The 18,682-nt window shown below is 41.7% G+C and overlaps 1 protein-coding gene across 2 annotated transcripts in view; it reads right to left on the bottom strand.

The window, feature by feature from the left end:
* The window catches only part of LOC128771905 (glutamate receptor ionotropic, NMDA 2D), a 72,237-nt gene extending 55,027 nt beyond the window's left edge, over window positions 1-17,210 (bottom strand). For both annotated transcript variants that reach the window (XM_053887763.1, XM_053887764.1), the window contains exon 1: window positions 16,681-17,210. The gene's annotated coding sequence lies outside the window, so the exon portion shown is untranslated. The remainder of the gene's footprint in view (window positions 1-16,680) is intronic.
* Window positions 17,211-18,682: the final 1,472 nt, after the last annotated feature.

Raw genomic sequence — 18,682 nt, 5'->3', positions numbered from 1 at the left:
TAAGATGCAGACACATTATCTTTCTTTACCGTCAAGAACGGCAGCTTTTTTCTCTATGAATGCACAGGGAAAATGTTTGCTACTCTTATTTGCCTTGTTACTGGCAGTTTTTTGTTAGATTACCGGTAACATCCATTAAGAATGCAAGGTCAAACTCTGAGATGTCATTGCCATTGGACTGCATGAGCGCATATCCAGACGTGACAAAACATACTAAAGTGAAACCTCGGCTGAGCCATGTGATTCTAGTCTGTAGAGGAAGGTAACTGTATTCCCTATATCCCCCCCAATAGCCTTGGACATCCAGTGGTGTGTGCCTTTGGTGCAGATGCCGTTGTTTCTTTTCACTATGCGAGTCATTACCTGGGCAAAGCTGAGCACTTTTCACTTCTGGTAAATAATGCAGCAGTAACACAAAAAAGGAAAGTCTGGGTCACCATTGTAGTGAGCGATGAAACCTTTATGTCAGTAGATCTCAGCAAGTCTGTTGTCACCACGATCACCTTTTTTCTCCACAGAAAGGTGATAGAAAATCACTTTCTCCAATCCCCTTATCTTCAGGGGCAATAGTAGCGGGGCATGCTGGCAAATGTCAACCCATCGTAAATGCCCCCAGTTGGGCGTCAGCGAGCGAGCATGTTTCTTGCATTTGAGGTCAGTGTTAGCAATAATCATTAATGCTTATTTTAATAGTCAATGCGCAGTCGAATGCCTTCTTTCTTATCTGAACAAATCAAGCTCAAAATGAGGCTTCGACTGCTGCTTACTCAAAACTGTCTTCAACTCATGGGCTTTGTCTGCCCGCAGCGCACTTCCCGGTGGATAGTTACCAAGGCATCTTTTATGACAGGCAGTGAAGTGTCTTACCGCAGTGTGCCACTTTGCCATCGACACAGTCGCCTCACAAAGGTTCCTTTCTCAGTTGGACAAAAGAACTCTTCCTCCCATTCACGGCTAACCAATTTGTTTTCTTTTTTTTTTTTCCTCCATGTTTTTGGATGACAGCCTCACTACTATTGTAGATCAGCATCTTAACCCATTAGGTGCCAGAGTTTTTTCAATTAATTATTGAACTTTGCTATCACCATTTCAAAAGAATGGGGGGACTTATGTGATCTACACAGAAATGCTGCTTACTTTCAATTTACAGTTGTCATCTGCTTGTGTAAAGTAGTAACTATATCGGGGACCATATTTGGAGTTTAGCTTGTATAAATGCTGTTTTGGGATGTTGGAGTTCATAGGATCAATTTGTAATAAATGCATTTCTCATTCAATCATTTTAAAGATATTGTCATTTTCAAATCTATACAAATGCAAGTGCCATTGATGAAGAATGGCAACAGAAGATACGACAAGTTTAGAAGCTAGCTGGTGGAAACAGTCATGCAGGCAACTTGCGGTCCATGGGGGGGCGGACACCACATTGGTGACCCTGTTTTCAGGTTGTCCAGTAGAGGCCACAAAGATGATGTCTGCGAAGGTCTTGTGGCAGACTCCTATTCAGAAGAACAGTGGTATCTTTTGTTCATACAGTATCTACAGTGATCCGATTTGTTTTTCATCATGGTTTAATTTTGTAAATGAGCTGCTGTATGCAAAAAGAACCCACATTCTTTCCCTCATTAATATTCTGTATAGGGAGCTAGATGGGCCAGCCTCAACACTTTAGGGCGCTTTCGCACTGCGGGTTCTGTCTCGGGACAAAGGTCTTTCGGCTCAGAAGTCCGAGAACACAAGCGAGTCGGGTTTTGGCCGTGGACCTGATCCCGGCTAGAGACCTACACCTTGTCTTGGGAAACTTCCAGCGGGTGGTGAGCTTCTTGCATCAGGCGACTCGGTGCTAGATGCTGGAAACTACGTGTACAGGGCGACTCCACACAAACATAATAAATGCCAGGCAGTAAAGGGTCTGATCGCTGTCTGGGTTTAGATTTTTATATTTAGATTTATTGCCATGGTCAGTGGGGATCCCACCAACTAGGAAAGTGCTTTGGAAAATCTGCAGTCAAAAACATAATAATAGTAATGATCAAAATAAAATAAAAATAACAAGGATCCATGACCAGGGTGAGAAGGGTCGGCTCTGATCTGGTCTCTGGGTGCTGGAGACATACAGGTCATGAATAGGTGGCAGGCTACAACCAATTTTTAAAATGCATCTTAGTCTGACTGCTGTCAGATTACACAACCACAATATCTAACCGAATACCTGGAGTCTGACTGGACTGGGTGACGCGCGGCTGCGCGAGCTTCAACTACGCAGCTGAGAGTGTGAGTGACAAGTTTAAAACTCCTTTGCTTGTTGCTTTTGGAACCACTGCACTATTTAGTTTGAGTTTGAGAAGTATTTATGGATGAGTTGACACAGCATCAGAGAGTAATTTCAGCATCCAGTCCAGTCAAGAAGGTGTTACAGGTGTTAGGTGACCACCTGGCAGTGAGGGGAATGTCAGCCCCCCACTAGGTGGGTTGCTTTGTTCCTGCTTGCACATACAGTATATCATGCCATCCGGCAATGAAGGTTCTTAGCAGTAAATCTCCTTTCCATTTGCTGTAAGCAGACACTGTGCTGGTTCAGTGTCTGGGTGGAGTGATTATTTGCCTTTGGAGAATTGAACAGCAGCCTTCAGCTTGTCACTCTAAATCAACAATGTCAGAGATATTCCCCAAATTCAGTGTCAGTGAACACCAGATTTTTAGAAGACAGTTGCAACAATTCATTCATTAGTTCCAACACTTTTTTTTTTTCAACTCAATATTTCAAGGACACTTCCACTGATGAAGTCCACTTATCTACATCGCCTTTCTTTGCTAGCTGATTGTTAAGTTCAAGATCAGTTACACAATTATGCAGTATTTGGACATTTTTTCAATTAGTCTCATGGTAGATCAATGAAAGGAAGGGCTTGAAAGCTTTTTTTCCAAGGCTCATAACAATATTCAGTGGCTTAGAGACTCCAGGAACTTACAGTATATTAAACATTTCTCTCACCAACTTCATGTTTTTGCTATGCTTGAGCTGCAGGACAATGATTTGTGGTCTACACAGATGACTTCAATAAATGAAGAATTTAAATAAATTAGGGATGCGCCGATCAATCGGTCACCGATCATGATCGGCCAATTTCAGCGTGATTGGTGAATGCCGATCACTACCGATCACAAGTGACAGCTGGCGCTCTGATGAAGCCCTGCTGGTTGTGCTGCTCACTTGGCAGCAACAAGCCTGCTGTGAAGGTTCTTTCAATCTGTCATTTAAAATTTGTATCCTGCAGCACATGTACAGGAAAATGCTGCGTAGGGGAACACGTTAAAATTAAATTCGAGCACTAGATGGAGAAAGAGTTTTAGGGGGGTTTATGGGCTCATGAAAGTGAGAGCACTGGTTCCTCAGCAGTAGGTTGCTAGTGTGGCTACAACTAAGCTAGGCAAATTGCCCAAAGAAAATCATGAATTTCACCAAGCTTGATGACCAGGTTGGTCGGAAACCACCGTTGCCATTTTGGAGTCGGGTACAGCCACCTGAATCTGAAACGTTTGACAACATTTGGAGTGGAAACTTTAATAAATCCAGTGGTCTCTGTCCCGCCACAAGCGGCCAGTAAATATTTCACGGACGGACATCGTAAAGTCTCAAGAGATTCACCTAAGTGCAATGTCTCACGAATAGTTGCTGCATGCTGCTAGGTTTTTTTTTTTAATTTTTTTGCCTTCTTGAACAGGCATATAAAAACATATCTGAATTAAAATTATTTGATGGTTCATTTTTTCACAAGTACACAGAAGGCCTCATCATTTTGATTGCAAAATCATTGTCAATCCATGTGATCGCTATCTGTGATCAGCACTCTGGCTGTTTGGGATCGATGATCAACAGCAAAAATCCTGGTCGTAGCATCCCTAAAATAAATGACAAAACATCCCCTGACCAAACCACAGTACGCTAAATTGTGTGGTAATTCATCATAGCCTTGCGAGAGCTTTTATATTTTTTATGATGATGTGTTTCATATTGAACAGTCATAAATCACTCAGTATGGTTATCACATTGAACCTCTAGACAACGTAATATATACAGGCAACTCCTGCAAGGGTCCTTGCTGCTATCCATGTGACCTCTGAATTACTTTACCCCTTTACCTGTCACTGAAAGACACTATGGAAACTGCTGTCATTACTTTTCACTATGGCTGCAATCAGCGCACATACTGAGTCCAGGAAGAGAATAGAGTAACCGAGTGAATCTTAACCACATGGCCGAGGCCCATTTTTAGGCCGCGAGAGCGTAAGGTTTTCTTGTTTTACACCTCTGGGCAGTGAGAGTTGTCACATAGGGTGGCAGTAGTGTGTCATTGAATTGACTTGACAGCTGCAAATCTGTGATAGTTAGCAACTATGGCGAAGTTCTTGAAAAGAAAAAGCAATAATAAAAAGTGAAAAACTGTTCATGAAAAGCACCCGTTGAAGCAGTTTTTTAAATTAATTAAATTAATTACACTTTACTTATATCTTCTTCTAGAGTTTATTTGGGGGAAAACTGATGATATTTAGACATTGTTTTATTATGTTTAGAATTGCATTCATGACGTACAGTTTTTCTAATGTTCTCAAATGTGTCGTTTTTTTTCTTTTTTTCTTGGATATGACTTGAACCTACTTCTGCTGCTGGTTGGACTTTTCAATGGCAAATAAATATCTTGTGATGATTTCATATAACTTCACAAAGTTTGGATTTGTTTACGTGTAAGTGGATTAAATATGTTATTTAACTCAAATAAAATCAAGAGTAATTAATTAGTTCTATTACTTGAATGGGCCTCTGCCCCATTTGTTTTGAATAAGGTGGGCCCCAAGATCAAAAAGGTTAAGATCCCCTTGTCCTAAAGATGCTGGAAAGGTAATGTTTCCACTGTACGTGTGAGTCATTCATTTTATTCACTGCGGGTCTGTGACGTGTTTATCAAATGTGGCGATGGTATTATCGTAAAGCTACGATGTTACAAACATGTCAATGTCTGCTAGCTATTTTATTGTATGTACAAAAACAGTGTCACAGGCCTCACAAGTTTTGAGATCATCTCATTGCTTGTGCTAGCAAGTGTGTCAAAAAAAGGAAAAATAAAAGCCTCTCAATTGCCTTTGTCACATGATAAACAAACATACATGAATATAGATTTACTGAATATATCTTTCAGTGAATAATTATGTATTATGTGAAATAACTGTAAAAGGTTAGGGTCAGGCTTTTACCTAGGATTTTGTAACAAGGCATCCAAAGCCATGCCACCAGCCAATTATCCCAACCCCAGCCCATTCCCCTACAGACACACCATGACTGACTTAACAGCTTGCTTTCAAAAAAACAAACTGTAAGCATTTATTTGTACAAAAATAACTTGATAAAAGCAAGCATCTGAGGCTTCTGGGCTGCTGTTCTTCTTTAATATATCTATACAAGATAAGCTTACAGTTGTATAACAGAAGTTCAAACAAAATATATATGAAGGCTTGACGCATGACTAAATAAATGGAACCAAGTGAATTTAGATCCCTGTTAAGCTATTGTGTCATGCAGCGAACTGCAACGCTCCATGGAGCACTTCGCTGCACAGCACTGGGGAGCAGGCTTCGTGCCAAAAAAAAAAAAAAAAAACACCACAATACTCCATGAGTTAGTTTTCCATTGGTTAAGTAATTTTCTGTCAGAAAAGCATTTTGTGAACAGCATTCTGAAATGAGCTATATAAATTGTTTTTTTTTTCTGGGTTATCTGGGTCGTCTTTCAACATCTTCCGCCTTTCGCTCTTTCCAGACTTTCCAGAGAAATGACAGAGCTTGTGTCTTAATGTTGAAAAAGAGATTTATGGTATATTGTTGTATGGTGTATTTTGCCAATTGTGATAAAAAATTTCACCGTTTTGCTGCGATCATTCTTCGTAAAGATGGGACAAGAGACTCGGTTTTAGGACAGTTTCCTTTGACCCACGGACCCACGCTGCACCAAAAACAAATATAGTGATGCTTTAAAAGTCATATATGCTTGCATTATATGTTACTTTAAAAAAGTAATACATTAGATAGGAAATGGCAGTAGAAATTGCCCCTCGCAAAGCACCTCAAGTCCCACACTACACTGCAAGTTCTAATGCTGCGATTTTTCACCAGCATTTTTACGAATAATATTATGTTTGACTTTACCAAGTTGTGACTGTCAAAATTTGCTTAAATTCCGGGCTATCTAACGCACCGGAATATGAGCCTCACCCACTAAATTTAAAAAGGAAAACAGATCTTGTTCATACATAAGCCACACCGGTCTATCAGCTGGGGTTTGAGACCCAGTTTGGCTGTGTATTTTCTGTTCCTTCCCAACTGAGTCACCGAGTACATGACTTACTAATGGAACACACCTGGAACTACACTGCAATCACCACCTGCTCTGTCTCTTGTTCTTGCTGTTGCTTGCCTGGTATTCTGGTGAATAGTTAGGTTTTTTCTAGCTAAATTACATGAGTGTGTTTTGACTGCCACTTGGCTTCTGTCCTCTTCCTCTTCTCCCGGACTGCTGTGAGCATACAGTATATTTCTGTGCTTGTTTGCTGAGTCCACCGTGAGTATGCTTCATTCGGACTGTATTCCATATTCGTGAGTACTGTATGTTGTGATCATTATGTTTGTTTTTTGGTTGAGGTTTTATTTCCTCGTTTCTGTCAGTGTCTATCTCCTAGTTCAGTGATGGTCTCTGTCAGTGTTTCTGTTGTATTGTATCAATAAATAATCAACAGTATTCTTACTAGTTGCTTGCAACCAGATCACCAAAGGCAGTGAGGTGACTGGAGGATCTCTATCCGGAGGCAGATGTTAAGAAGACTAAAATGCCACAGTGGGAAGCGCCCTCCAGGTTGAATGGCACCACTAGAACTACAGTGTCCGTTTAGCTGGCACTCAACATGAGGTTTCTAGCGCCAGGGCTGCTCACAAGGCTCTGAACCGAGAACACAGACACAAGGTACCACAGTCAAAGAAGTGACTAAATGTTACATGAATGGTACAGCAAAGCAGACAACCATTAAGCGGCTGTAGAAGGAGGCTGTAGAATGAGCTTGTACGTTTCGATACATAGATAAATAGGCTTATCAAGGCCTGATGTTGTTGGTCCCCCCCCCCAAAAAAAAAACATCACTGAAGATGTGATGTTCGTGCAACCATTTTAGTTTGAGGTTCATTTCCTTGTTCCTAGTTGGTCTGCAATTTATTAAGCTCATATTAAAAGCTATACAAAAACAAACATTTAAACAAACAAAAGGAAAATGACGGGCAACTTTCACAATGTATTTTACTAACCCTCTTGTTCGGGTACTGCTTTTTTATATTGCTGTAAGTTGTTGTGAGTGCAGTCAAATGTGTGTAATGTTACGTTTGACTTTGTATGGCGAAAAGAACAGATGTTTTTACTTTCAAAATGATTCAGGTATCGTGTCACAATCATGTCTGGAACCGTCCAACTTAAACGTGATACTCATACCTCGACCTTAGTTGTTTCTCATGGCATTGATGAAACTGTGTCTGAATGATATATGAGACCTTCACCACCGAGGCTGCTTCCTGCTGTTTCTCTGATTTATCTCTTAGTTAAAAATGATTTTCATCTTTGCTTGAGAATCGGTGGCACGCAGGGACAGGAGTGTCACCCTCAAAATGACGGCTGACAGATTTCCAATTATGAGTGAACTATAATTGGCCACGATGCTTGAGTGACTTAGGATTTGACTTCAGGAGACACCAAGCTGCCTGAAGCAAGAGCGATTGCCATTCTAATATTTTTATTCTAAGTCTAGTCAGTCGATCTCATGTTGACTTATGCCTGGCAAGTCAAAGATTTAGCGTCACAATGCATTTCAGTGGGATCTTTAAAAGAAACCTTTACGGCATTGAAACTTAAGTTGAAAAAGCAGGATAGTTGTTAAAGTTGGTGCAGAGGCGTGATTTAAATATATGTCCAAGTCTGGACACAGCTAAGCTGGTTTAACTGGAAAATGACTTATCATTGCAGGCAAATGGTGTTCGTTGGTTGAGACGACAATAGAACTGCTAAGTTAATGTATCCTAATAGCACCATGCAAGTAGCTATTTGTGTGTGGCATGTGTTAACATGCTGCCTAAACTAGTCAGTCATGTGTAATCTGGGCATTAAATATGTCACTTATTGGTGTGTAAAATGTCAGATGCCATAACAAAAAGAGACACTGAGCAGAACAAGCAGTAAATGCATTTGGAAGAGTGATTGAGTACAACAGAAGTTCCTGGTACACAAGGTACCGGCGCACATTAAAGCTGATCAACAGTCAACCCACTTCCAAGCCGGCATGGATGTTGGCTTCTGGATGCTTTGAGGGTGACAAAGGGTTTTAGGAAAGCAGCGAAGGAAAGCCCCACAAGTCAGGAGGCATGACACAGCAGCCTCGGGTGGCGCACCACATGGACCGCAGACACAGACAAACCTGGTTTTTATAAATGCTTCCATTTCCTCTTTTTAATAACCACTTATGCTGTCATTTCCTGCTCCATCTATCACCGTGAAGAACTGCACCACCGCTGCAAAACATTTCAGCCTCCCTCACCCTCACAATCCCCCTCAGTGTGAGCGCCTATAACTGCATACCCATGGGTGGATGTGCTCCTTGAGACTGTGTATTGCAACCAGCCAAGTGAAGCTGTATGCCTGCAAGCTGCCTCACTTGTATTCCCAAACCACGCCATGCTCTTGCTCAGGGCTACTGTATGTGTGTGCATGCACGTGTGCACCTGATCGCGAATGAAAATCCTGAGTGTTATTAGCATGTCTGGTTGCCCGGCAGCAGGTCCATTCGTCTGTCAGTTTGCTAAATGACTTCCTGTCATTACACTGCATGTGCTAATATTCAGAGTGTCTTTGGTCTAGAGTTGGCCAGCACCTCGAGGCTTTCAAACACATTGGCATCCTAGAAAGAACTTGTGGAGTTCATTTTAAATTTGGGAAATGACCTCAGAATCCCGAATTTCTTTTACTGAACAGCTACATGCTGAACTTGAACCCTGATTCTAAGCTCTTTTTTATAGCTTTTTCCTCTTTATAATATATATAATATACTATTTTATTGTGATATGTTTTGTTCGGAGCATGTTACAAACATAGTTTCCTTTGATATTAATAAAGTTATTTTTCGGATGTGTTTGTGTGTATATGACTAGTTGTCCTCAAGGTCCATGGTGACACATGCAAATCCATGGTAAGAATCTTTAGATGAAAGAAGAAGAAGAATATATTACTAGAGGAGGAGTGTACAGGTGGAAGAGGCTTCTTGTGGGCTTCTTTAAATACGGTAGGCTGCTGCCTCAATAATCTGACCTCTGATCAGCAGAGGAATTTGGGCACATTATCCACGGATTATCCCCTGAAGGGTTAAAATGATATTATGCCTCATGCTTTGACAGCCACTTTCTGGGCCTGTAGGATGATGTCAAATGAAATGTACATTTCACATCAACATCACCAAGTTGGTCTGTACAAAGCACGATAAGAGACTTCAGCAGAGTAGCAACAATAAGACAGATAACTGCATCTCCTAGTGGCTGTTTGAATTATGACAGTACAATTTAGTTCTATGACTAGATAAGAGGACTTGAACTACACAGCCTTATTTTAACGTCATGTTATTGCTGAGCAGGTAAACAGAGGCCAAGGGTTTGTGTAATGGAATGTGGTCCAGTCGGTCAATTGGATACCATTTATGTGTTGCATCACATTTCCACTAGTGGGTCTGACCTCTGTAAAGCGGCTACAGTAAAATAGCTTACACTAATCCATTATATGCAGCATGATTTAGATACGCCAGCTTTTCATCTGCAGCAGCCAACTAAAAATAGAATCTACAGTTTTAATTCTTGTCAACTTACGGAATTCTCTCATCAATCCACTGCAATGACATTTGTATGCAACCAAACAAAACTATATTTTGCTAATGCAATGTAAATGCTGATATATACAGCTGGTGCATCAATGAAATTGAAATTTTAAAAAAGTGCAATAATTAGCAAAATATAAATGTAGGCGGCCCCAGGCCAGGATCACCTTCATAACACCAGAGTTTTGAGCAACAGAGAGGATTCATTTCTCACAAGACAGCAAATCTCTATTGAGTTAATGGCTGCTTTAAACTTGTAGTAAATGTAAACTTAAATAAAGACTTCAATACCAATATGTGTAAGTGGACACACATAAAGCCTAGAGTGCAAACACCTGCCTGCATCAGGCCTATCAGGACTATCCTTTACGATACACATGCCTTAATAACCAGTTCTAAAAAGTCACCCTGCAAAAGCAGAGTTCACAGCTCCTGCGATATTCATGCATGTATTAGCCTCAAGGCATTCATGTTGACTGTCTCGTGGGGGTTCCTTCCATCATCCTACCTGGCTTGTCCAATTACCCGAGTGTCAACCTGAAGCTCCGCTTCCTCTTGGCATCAGAAAAGTCTTTAAACACCACCACATTCCTGAAGTCTTTGCTCCTGACTTCAGTGTGTCTGTGAGATCCCCAGTGGTGGCAGCAAGATGAAGCTGGGATATTGGTGTTGATAGTTTGCGTTGTCTACTGCTGCGCTATTCCACTTCAGTGTGTATCAATGCTGAACTGAGAGCTAAATCTCCTGCCATAGAGAGTCTGAACTATGAAGAATGAAACTGGAGAACTGCATTTAATTACTTAAGTGCTAACCGGATGGAAACATCTATGAACATCTACAAGCTCACATCAGCTTAACAACTGTAGCAGCGCTAAAACTGACCTCACTGATGTTAGTTCAGCATTCATATATTTACGGGAATCAATTTCTTTCTAGGTATTTCCACAACAAGCACTTGACTCTACCTCTCACCTGTCACACTGAAGCATTTTTCTCATCATCATTTTTTTCCAAAGCCTCTTCTAGAGCCGCATCTGTGGGTCAGTGCCATTGAGCACGATGCAGTGAAGATCGACTTCACACACAGAGCTTGCATCCTTCCAGGCATTCCGGAACTGCTCCACCTCTAATGTCCCAGTAGAGTCACTCTGCAGTGACATCATTCACTGATGCAGATTTATTTTTAGCCCTACTGATTACTTAAAATCATCAAAATTTTCTTTCCATTTTTACCCAATATTGCAATATTAAGTACAAGGCAATAATGAGAGCAATTCAAGTGAATTTGGGATGCCATCTTCATCAGAAATTGTTTTCATTCCAGATGCACTTTCACCGTCTCTCTACAAATAGATGCTTTTTTGTTATCCTCAGTAAAAGTAAATCATCCACACAAAGCGATAGCAAAGCAAGGTTGTTATAAAATTTCAACATTTGTAGATACTGACCACTGCAAGTGGACGCACCTCTCTAAGAGGTTGGGAAATTGAAATCTGACTGCTTATTTTCTCCATCTGATTCTTGTTCAAGGGTCACCGGCTGTTGAAGCTAAAACCATTTACTGGGCGGAAGGCAAGGGACAAGCATCATCTTTGAGGGTAAAATGACTTCCTAAGACTTTTACAGTTGAACACACAGTGTTCAGTTGCAAGTATGCAACACTGTCAGGTGAGTCAGAGGCTCTAAATTAAAACGAACAGTGGCTCAAATCCCAGTTCTACAGAGTGTCAGCAGGGACATCATTGTTTGATTTGAAAAAAAAAACCCTTCTCCTGGAGGAACCGAGACAAGAGCAACTGCAACAGCTCACTCCTGGTGACAACTGCACCCAACCATGCCATAAAAGTTTGTAAAAAAAAACATACTAATTGGCTCAGCATTGAATTCTTCAAATAGCTCTCAGGTTTTAGCACCAGCCATCTAAACCGATTACAATGAACTCATCCAGCTAAGTGTCAAGGATGATAAAGTTGGTCAGTTTAAAATGGAACTTTCAGCTGGAACTTCTAAGTTAAAGTGGTCAATACTTCACCCGAGGTTAGCAGTGAATCTGTGTAGCGTGAGGGTTAGCCAAGACTCACTGAGGCATGTGGGGCTCATTGATCCACCTGAAAGTGGTTGGAACATTTTGTCCACAAAGTAGGTGAAGTAGACGCCAGAAATAATAATAATCGCAAATTGCAATGGTTGGCTTTGTCTAAAATCAGAAGTGGTTCATCATGAACCCCAGGAGACCATAAATTAGGTTGCAAGTTGAAACTGTTTTACTGTAAAACATCAGGGATATAAAATAGCTGCCAGTTGGAAGCTCATTATTATTTACAAAAAAGCATCATCAACAACTTATTTTGTTCATTGCTAGCGGAGGAAATCTTTGACTGATTGATGTGTAGCGGATCAGCCGGAGTCATTGATACCTATCACACCTGCTGGCAACTTGTGGCTTGTAACAACATTCACTTCTGAAAGCCTCAGAATGACAGACGTTTCGAGAATAAAATTAATCACAGCGGTCAGTCAACTAGATCCAAAGAGTAAAACAGAAAGAGTGTGTGTGTGTGTATGTGTGCATGTGTGCGTTTGATACTCTACTGATTCTAGTTATTTTAGTTATACTTATTTAGATTTTGATGATACAAAATACGATAATAATACGATCGAATTTGAGCTGCACAAAATGCATGTTGATGCATTTGAAACTTATAAACAAAGATAGAATTGTATATCATTTCTAGTTTAGTATTTTAAATCCTGGTACCAGAAATGGGGTATTAAAGGGTCATAAGTGGCCCCTGGAAGCCATGTTGCCGAAGAAGTTTTCCATTTGACTAGTGAGTGGGATTTTCTCATGGAGACAGATGTTCATTACCTCAGACAGGAAACCACAATTCCAACATTTCAGATTTGTTATCATCTTACTGTCACCGCTATATGCACAGAAATTACTGCAGCCATTAAATGTTTTACAGGAAGTGAGGCAGCTGAATTGTCATTAGATGTTTGCAGTAGCTTCACCAGTGTAAAAAAGACCAACAAAACTGGGAAAATCTGCAATATGAGGAGTTGGCTTTCGACACTGTTTGACTTTGACTTCATTCGTGGTGGTGACATTAAACATCTTCATTAGTAGCTCCAGATGTCTTAAAATATGTCTGAATCTATTGACATTGAAATCTCTCTGCTGACCTTTCTTAACTGAATGAATTTCCCTTTTGGTTCATTAACAGCTTCAGATGTGTCGCGTGTTCGAAGTTCAAGTCTCAGTCAGGATTTAAAGTAAGTAAAGTAAAATATATCTTAAATAACATCACAAAAATTGCTTGCATAGAGGTCTTTTTTTTGAACGTCTGAGATAATAACATCAGTTCGAGGGTCACTTCCGATGTTTTGTACGTCCTCAGTGCAATTATTCTACTGTTCAAAAACTTGTGGGTCGCAGCCACAGTGATATGATGTTGCTGTGGCTGAGGAATGTGAACTCATAATCCAATCGAACCCATCTTTGTGTCAATCAAGAGCAGCAGTTTATGGGTCCAGAAACTTGCCATTCCCTTACCATTCCAAAACTTGCATCATATCGGCGTCTAAACTTGAAACATGAGGTGGGTACAGGCTTTTAGCTAGGAGGGCGTCTGGGCGTCGGCAAAACATGAAAAAATGGAGGCCCGATTCTCGACCGTAGCTTGGCCACGCTGGTATATGGCGGCATCTGGCGGCCAAGCAACAGTCAAGAATCGGGCCTCCGTTTTTTTATGTTTTGCAGACGCCCAGACGCCCTCCTAGCTAAAAGCCTCACACTGAAGAAGAGAAAATATCCTCATGTGCCACATGAAGATTAAGGGAGGAAGGCAAAAGCATGATGTTAATTTGTATTGATCAGCACATCTTTCTTCAGCTATCTTAGGTTGCATAATTATTGTGTATCTCAGTAATGACATTCTCATGCTCACTACGCACTCTCATCCCACGTCGCCAAGTACTAAACTTCAGCATGTGTGAAACACTGTTCAACAGATAGCAGCACTTATGTAACAGCTTAAAGATATTTGACTGTTGTAGTGTATTATGGGACTTGTATGTAGGGCTGCAATGATTAGTTGACGTCATGATAACGTCGACAACAAAAATGCGTCGACGTCAAAATCTGTGCATCAATGTGTCATGTTGCTGTTGGTGTAAACACACACGGGCCGCAGGATGGGCATCGAGAACGAGATGTTATTCAGAAGCAGTGAGAAAACATCACATTCTCTGGAATCTGCCGTTACTGTGCACCCAGGGCTCCGCGTCTTCACCTCCGACTGACCGCCTCAGTTACGGAGTTCAAACACCGACGTGTCGTAGTGTTCAAAAATAGTTTTCTTTGTGAAGGTAACGCGTCTTTAAGATGAGCAAAACCCTTCAACACCATGGTAGCATGATAAGAGTGTTCCGTGTTTGGTCTGTAACGCCACGCACCCTCGAGCTAACAGCTAGCATGTCGGTTAGTACGGAGCTAACTTGTAAGAGGAGATTGTTTGTCATTAATGATGTCACGTCTCTTTTTTTTACAGTGACTCAGTGTCTCTCCTCCTAATAATAACCAGAACTGAACCAGGGAGCTACACTGAACACATGGTTTTAGATTATTATTCAAATAAGACCTTTTGATGTGGATGTTGCTCACATATTTTATATGAGATACAGGTATGAATATTGATGATTTTAAATCATAGACCAAAAAAGACCTCCATTTTAAAGAACTGGAGCTCTCTGTCAACTGTTTCATGGTCTATGCTTCACAGGGTTAATACACGTTCCTGGATTATGTGTCATTACTTTAATATACTTGTTTAATAATGTATGGTGTCTGAGTATCACAGTGAGGAGATTTTTGTGTTGCCAGACTATTAAAATGCCTAAATTCCATTACACACAAATGCACAAAGCATCTTTGATAACTGCTCTCAGTGAGGAAGCTAGAACCCATAATGAGCAACGTTGTGAAGCAAAAACACTGATTTGCTCTTGTTGTTCTGATCTCACCAACACTATTGAAGAATGAACAACACTTCACTCACAAAACTCTGAATAAGAAACATTGTTCTAAACTCCCACATCAAACAACACCTCCTGCCACCAAACATGCCGAATTGTTTGCTGGCCACTTCGGGCCGAATGAATATGCAACACTTTTATCAATAAGAGTAAGAGGCCAGAGAAGACGACTGAGAGAGGGGAGTGTAGTAATCGCTCCAAAACACCCGCCTCTGATCTTGTTAAAGACTAATTGATGTTCCGTGTTAACAAGCTTTACCTTAATTAGTGGTATTAAAAAGAAGAGAGGTTCTAGGGGAGCACGCAGCATTGAGGAAACTCCTTGCTAATGTTGCATCAAACACATGATGAAAGGGGATGTTTGGGAAGAAAAGGAGGAGGAAAGGGAAGCTGCAAAGGAAGTCACAGGTTGCAGGGGTGAGCGAGGGAACGGAAAGAATTCTAGGCAAAAGAAAAAAAAAGGGGGGGGGGGTGCAAAGCGGAGGGGAGGGGGCTGAGAATTGAGCCGTAGCTTGAAGTCTCTCCGTGCAAAAGTCAATGAATCAATAAAGTGAAATTGATGAGGAGCACGCGTTTGGCGGAGACCACTACATAAATGTTGATTCGATTCTGGTGACCTCTGCGTATGTTCCCATCTCTCACCCTTTCCTTCGCTTCACACCTTCACTCATCTATCCCCTCCACACCTTCTCTCTCTCATCACCTCTCCTCATGTCCCCCCCCCTACCCCCTTCTCGCAGCTGGTACAGTAGCGATCTCCTCGGGCAACTATAGAGCTGATGATCAGCAAAGAAAAAGCCCGACTGACAGTGAAGGCACCACTTTATGGTCAAAGCCTCTTGCTGTACTGCTGCAGTACGCTGGTGTGAGCACTGAACCGAACATCACCTGTGGGTCAGAGAAGCTGATGGGGACGGAGATCATAAACGTTTGGATTCATTCAGTAAACATTTGGTATGACTGGTCAAAGTTGTGGTCTCTGAAGCCTTTGAGAGCAAAGCAAGGCAATGTCATGCCCCAAAACTCCTCAAGTTCTACACCTCCAAATGCCTGTGTGTAAGAGTGCAACCTCTTACTCACAGCCAGAATGAAATGCTGCAGCCGTCTGAGAGTGTTTTTCAGCTCAGCGGCAAGATTCCTCGGTGGCAAACAGTCAACACATCTGGATGGGTGAGCTAATTGGTGTCTCGCGCACTGACGATCAGACAGCCAAAAAATGACCATCAACAGATATGATCACCTCAATGAAAACATCCGCAGCAGAGTGTGTGAGGGGGAGCTGCAGCCTGCACCGGTGTTTTCACTCTTAAAACTCTCTCTTTATGAATAATGCATGCACGCTTCCTGGCAGACAAAATCACAGCCTACAGGTTTAGTTTATAAGATTAATTGAAGTGAGGGTAATGCGCCCGAGAGCGAGAGTGTGCGCATCACTGGGACGTCTCTCCCGGCTGGTGCGAAGAAGCCAAAATGCGTAACCAGACCAAAGAAGCTGTTGAGTTTTACAGCAATGACAGAAGGGTCAAAGCTCCCTCCATCTCCAAAGCATCCGTCCCCTCACATGCCGACACCCGAGACCATCGCTCCGGTCTCAATGACGCGCAGCCCCCCCTTCACATCCCGAGCCGCAATTCATGCAAGATGCGTGTGTGTGACAGTGCCGCACTGCAAACATCATTAAAATAATTGTACTTACTGTTTTTCAGCAGCCTGTCCCCCCTCTGTCCCCGCGTCTCTCCATCCTTTTTACATCCTTCCTTTTTGAAGTATCCGTTTTGCGGGTGTCCCCCCAAACCTCCACGCACACACACACACACACATAGACACACACACTGAGAAAATATATCTCTATATATGTATGTTCTACAGTTCCGATCTCTCTCTTCACCTCTCTCCCTCCCTCTCTCCTCTCTCTCTCTCCCTCTTTCCCCGTTCTTTTGTTAAAATTCAGTATATGCGCTTCGTCACCTAGCAACCGTCAACCTCTCTCTCTCCCTCTCTCTCCCTCCTGCCTCCTCCCTCCTCCTTCCCCTTTCTCCATCATTGGCGACACGTGTTGAATGCTAAACTTAGCGGTTGAGAATAAAATTAATAAAGGGATGGGGGCGCTCTATCCCCCCTTTTTCTCTCTCCTCATCTCGCTTCTCTCTCTCTTTCATTCTTGTGCGTATCATAATGCAATATAAATATTTACTAGGAGCACTCAGCCCTTTCATTGCTCCCCCTTCTATTGCGTCCCTACGCATTCTCCCCTGCCCTCCCTCCCGCACGCCTTCCATCCATCCATCTCTCGCTCCCTCCCTGCAACCCTCCCTCTCTGTCCTGCCTTTTTCCTGCATCCTATCGCCTCTTTCTGCTTCTCCAAGCAAAACGGAGGTGCCACACCAGCGTCAGTGGATCCACATGTGAGTCGTTGCACGGAGAGCTGCAGGTTGCGTGAGTGTGCGAGCGTGTTCGTGTGGTGTCACCGGTCAGTGATGTGTGAACACAATTCCATTGTCGCAGAGTTTGGAACTTTTGGGGCTTAATGAAGAAGAGATGGAAACAGAAAGAAAGAATGAGAGAGATGCTGGACAACAATGCATGGAAATTACTTTGCAGACTCTTGGTATTAAAACTCTGCAGTGTTATTTTATGGAATATTCGCTGAGTGGTCATCTGACTTTATATGTGCCCTACACCCTATGATGGTGACCTGTCCCTACTTTTCCAGTTGGGGCCGCAGAGGTCCCGAAAGGGCAACTTGTTTGTTCAACCCTCATTTATAGAAGGTGTGTGTCATGCATTCTGACTGCTCTCCTAAACAAACCATGTTTAACACAACGCCTCACTCCTACTTTGACCCCATTGACAGAACTGTCTCACCCGGCAGAGGTCAGAAATGATGGGCACACACCTCTGTTCCATCTAATTGAGCCATCATCAATAAGTGACTGACTCACACGCAGATACACAGTGCACGAGTGTTACATCACCTTAAGCTTCTATAGACTTGTTGCATTATTCTCCATCTCCAAAAAGAGTTCCATTTGGATTTCACATGTGACGCCTCCCCCACACAGATTCATTCCTGTGACTCTGCGACAATAACAGATCTGGGGTTTTTTTTTTTAAATCAAGAATCTAACGCGGCCATATCTCCCTCCGGAATCAGTGTCTCAGTACTCCAGAGTCTATCAGTGGCGCGAAGTTTCAATGCTTTACACATGAAATGTGAAGAATACCGTCAGATCAAATGTGAACGGTGCAAAGCTTCAGGATTGATACGGTAGAAAACAAAGTATATGAAGAATGGTTTCTTTTCGATGGAGTAAGATAAACAAAGCTTGAGACAGATAAACATTACATGGCAAAACATCTAGTCTAAACATCTGAAACAAGGACCTGATAAGAAAATGCAGAGAGAGGAAGCTCGACAAAAACGATACTTTCTCAAAATTCCCATTTTAACTATTCATTACTGTATGAAATGAAGACTATAAACATGTCATATATCTTGGATTAGTGAAAAAGAAAAAAGGAAGAGTAAGAAATTAATAAATAAAGACACTTTTGATTAGAGAAATAAGGCAAACTGCAATATAGATTTAAAAATAAATGTATTTTGGGATAAATTATTGACAAAGGAAAATAACAATGGGCAGATGTGTAAGTGTGTTAGAGAAATGGTCATAACTCAGAATTAAATAACCTCTATT

Source organism: Synchiropus splendidus, chromosome 15 (genome assembly GCF_027744825.2).
Source record: "Synchiropus splendidus isolate RoL2022-P1 chromosome 15, RoL_Sspl_1.0, whole genome shotgun sequence".
Lineage (NCBI taxonomy): Eukaryota > Metazoa > Chordata > Actinopteri > Syngnathiformes > Callionymidae > Synchiropus > Synchiropus splendidus.
The sequence above is the reverse complement of the archived record's forward strand: the minus strand, read 5'-3'. Positions and strand labels throughout refer to the sequence as shown.